Consider the following 4,135-nt stretch of genomic DNA (forward strand, 5'->3'; position numbering starts at 1 on the left):
AATCATCTGGCGCCTGAGATAAGAGTGAGCATCTCAAGAAAGGAAGTGGCAATGAAAAGAGCCTGAGAAGTTCCCTGCTCACCAGCCTCATTCTCTGTCCTCCGGTTATCACACTGTGCTCCCAGAAAACATGGGAATTATTTCATAGAATGAAAAATCACCCAAGATGAGAGGTTAGATCCAGACACCCTTATCCCCCCACCTCTCAATACTGTATTCCCCAACATTTTAATAGAAGTATTTTAGCCTCTGCTTGAGCATTTCCTCTGTGGGGTTCATAGTATGACTACATTCCTGCAGAATACTTAGTACCAACAGCTAGTGGTTATGGAGTGCATTTAACATGAATGCCATTCTAAGGGCTTTACATATGCAGTCATTTAACCTCTGTAACAGTCCCAAAACTGCAGTTCTATTACAATGCCCATGTTAACAGATGAAGATACTGAAAGTTTTACTAAGTAGACCAAGACAATGCATTTCCAAGTTGGACCAAGGAGCGAGATTCCAAGGCCAGTGATCTCCACTACACTACTTCTCTGAACCGCTTCCCAAGCAGCAAAACAAAAATTGCTATTTGATGAAAGCTTAAATTCTAAAATGTGTAGCACACATGTGCTATGTACTTACTCAAATTAACAATTTTAAGTTTATAATGCAATGCAATGTACCTTTCTATAAAATTTCTTACCTTGATTTTCTGCTTTTCCTATTTTCTCTCTTTTACTTGTGGTATGCTCAGCACAGACCTCCTGGGAAAAGACTTGTGCCAGAGAGGAAAGATGAAGATTCCTTCCATAACTCACCCATGACAGGAGGCTTCCCTAAGGCTGTAGAGGGGATTTGGGGAGGGATTTATGGGGGAGGGGAGGGGAGGAAGAAGGCTAAACTCTCTCTGACATGACAGCTTCCAAATTGATCAGTCTTGCCCCAAACTTTTCATTTTTGTCTATCTAATAGACATCTTCAACCTAAATCCAGAATGAAATACTTGATTTGCACCACCTGCTCTCATCCATATTGTTAAATTATACTACTGGTCACCTAATTCCTTACACCAAAAGCATAAATTTGATTTCTCTGTCCCTAACATCCACAACAATTCCATTGGTGAGTCCTATTTGTGGTACCTTCTAAAGATACCCAGCCTCCAACCATTTCTCACCACCCTGCCATCCTCATTACCTCTGTAGTCTGTTATCTCCTGCTTGGATTCCTGGACTAGCCTTCCATCTGGTCTATCTTCCTTTACTCTTGCTCCTCCAAAGACTCTAACTCCTTATGGCAGCAGTGATCTTTAAAAGCATAAATCACATCATTTCTCTCCCTGCTCAGAACCCTTTAATGGCTTCTCATCAAACTTAGAATAAAATACAAATTCCTCATCAAGGTCAACAATGTAGACTCGACATGATTAGCCCCTGACCACGTCTCCAAGCGCATCTTCTACCACCTTCCTTTTGCTCCCATTGGCCTTCCTGCTGTCCCTTAAACACCCTAAGCTTATCTTCTCCTTGCACTTGCTGTTTCCTTTGCTCACACGGCTTTTCCTTGTCCCCAAACCTTTGTAGGCTCCACTCCTTAATTCCTTCCAAACGCCACCTCCTCAGAGATGACTCTGTGGACACCCTTTCTGAAACAGATGTTCCTCACCTCCAAACGTCACTCTTCATCTCTTTATTCTGCTCCATTTTCTTTGCAGTGCTTATCACTCCCCAAATCGTAGTTTATATTTACTTGTTTACTTATTTCTGATTTATCTGATTAGATTATAAATTTGATGAAAGCAGAAATCTTATTCACAGTTGTTTTCCCAGTGCCTGGCAACTTGTAAGTGTTCAAATGATTTATTGAATTTCCTTTAATGAATGAACTTAATTTAGTAAATGAATGTATTCTAAAAAGTCCAAGATCTGTTTTTAGACTTCTCTGCTGATATTCATATTCATATATCTCCCTGTCTACGACCCACACATCCCAAAGGAAACAAACTTAGCATCTCGGAAACTGAGCTCACTATTCTTTCCCATTTCCTTCCTTGAGCCACCCATCCCCTGTCATTCCCAAGTCACTAACACAGAGCTCTGGGCATCATTCCAGATTTCACCCTGTCTCTCGCTACTGATCTGTCACAAAATCCTGTCATTTCTATCAGATTGTGTTCTTGCTTACAAACAACAAAAGCCACTCTAGCTAGCTTAAGAAAAAACATTTATTAAACTATTAGATAGCACACAAAACCTTCAGGAGGGCCCGAGGGCCCAACCTGGAGGATTTGCAGATGGGAACAATGCCCCAGTCACCCTGCCAGGCTGTCCAATGGAAATCCCACCACTGCCACTGCAGGCACAGGCCCCACAGATCACAACCAAGTCCAGGGCAAAAAACGACTGCTAAGAACACTGTCTCTCAAAACTCAGTGTCCCCCCTACTCTCCTTTCCAGAATGGATCCCGCGTGCTATCTCCTTCCTTCACATACCTCTTTTCTAAAACCAGGTCCTCATGGGCAGAGCCCAGATCACATGCCTGTGCCTCATCCGATAGGAAGGCTGGGAAAGTGAGTTTCTAGCTTCTTGGGAAATTCCCCAAGCATAGGATGAGTGTTTAAGAAATTCAGGGTAACCACAAGGCAGCCCAGATGTCAGTCAACACTGTCTCCTATTGCCTCAGCCCACCCGCCACCACTGACTCAGCACTAGTCTTCATACTTTGTGGTCTTGACTAATGGGATCACCTCCTAACTGGTTTCGCCTGCCTCTTTTCTCACCTCTATACCAATGGTACAAGCAAAGCTTACCCTTACTTCCCATCTGCTATTAAAAAACCCAAAGTCCTTCCAAAGTTCTCATTGCCTGGAGATGAAGTCCATACTCGGATTGGCAGATAGAGCTTTCTGCCATGCAGTCCTTGCCCATCTTTCCAATACCCCCTCCTCGCTCAGGATCCTGTGCTTCAGCTGCACCAAACTACTTGCCTTTCTCCAAACCCTGTTCTTTCCTGCTTCCATTTCTTTGTACACACTCCTTCCTGTTACTTGGAATGGCCTTCTCCCCAAGAAACTCTTACTTGTTCTCCACAACTCATCTCAGGAATCACCTTTCTCTGCTTCTACTTGGATCCCTCATGCAGGATGAGACACTCCCAATTTGGCAGACACTCCTTTGACACCTACATCTATCAGTGCTTATTCTTCTATTTCGTGATTGCTTGCTTCCATGTCTGTCTCTGTGACAGGAAGGGGCTTGACTGTGAACTCTTTGAAGGCAGGAATCACTACCTTGTTTTTGTATCCTGAACATACGATCTGACCCATAGTAGACATGGCAAACCTTTGTTGGATGAATAGTAATGCTGCTGCTCCTGCTGCAGTTAGTCAGCTGCAGCTATGGAACATGTCCTGTGTGTCAGACCAGGTCCCAAATCAAGATATTTTTATATACCAGATATATGTGTATTCCTGTATATTATGCTATTTATTTGTCTTTTTAGAGCCACACCTGCAGCATATGGAGGTTCCCAGGCTAGGGGTCGAATCGGAGTTGTTGCTGCCGGCCTACACCACAGCCACAGCAACATGGGATCTGAGCCGCATCTGTGACCTATACCACAGTTCACGGCAACGCAGGATCCTTAACCCACTGAGCGAGGCCAAGGATCGAACCCGCAACCTCACAGTTCCTTGTCAGACTCATTTCTGCGGCACCACCACTGGAACTCCATATCATGCTATTTAATACAGATAAAAACTCCACAAGGTAGGTGTGGTTATCCTCGTTTTACAGATGGGGGAAATGAGACTTAGTGAAGATACCAAACTTTTCCAGTATCTCCTGACTAAAAAGCAGCTGAGCTGAAATTTGAACTTGGATTTATTTGATTCCTGAGCCTATACTTGTGATCAATATACTCAACAGCCCCCTGAGACTAAATGAAAGAAAGAATAAACAAATGGAAGTGTGAAGCTCTGTACTACATTCTCCATTTGGAAGTACTCTCATGGCTAGGATGGTTTCCTTGCTTACTTACTTATTTCATTCTGCTTGAAATACAGCTGTCTCTTTCCATGCCCTTGGAAACTCCGTGAGGGCAGGATATGCTCTTTTTCATTTTTTTCAATTATAGTTGATTTACAAT

The sequence above is a fragment of the Sus scrofa genome, chromosome 16, assembly GCF_054392235.1.
Source record: "Sus scrofa isolate SSC_HxYL_T2T_F1_AM1 chromosome 16, Sscrofa_HxYL_maternal_Yorkshire_Landrace_v2.0, whole genome shotgun sequence".
Lineage (NCBI taxonomy): Eukaryota > Metazoa > Chordata > Mammalia > Artiodactyla > Suidae > Sus > Sus scrofa.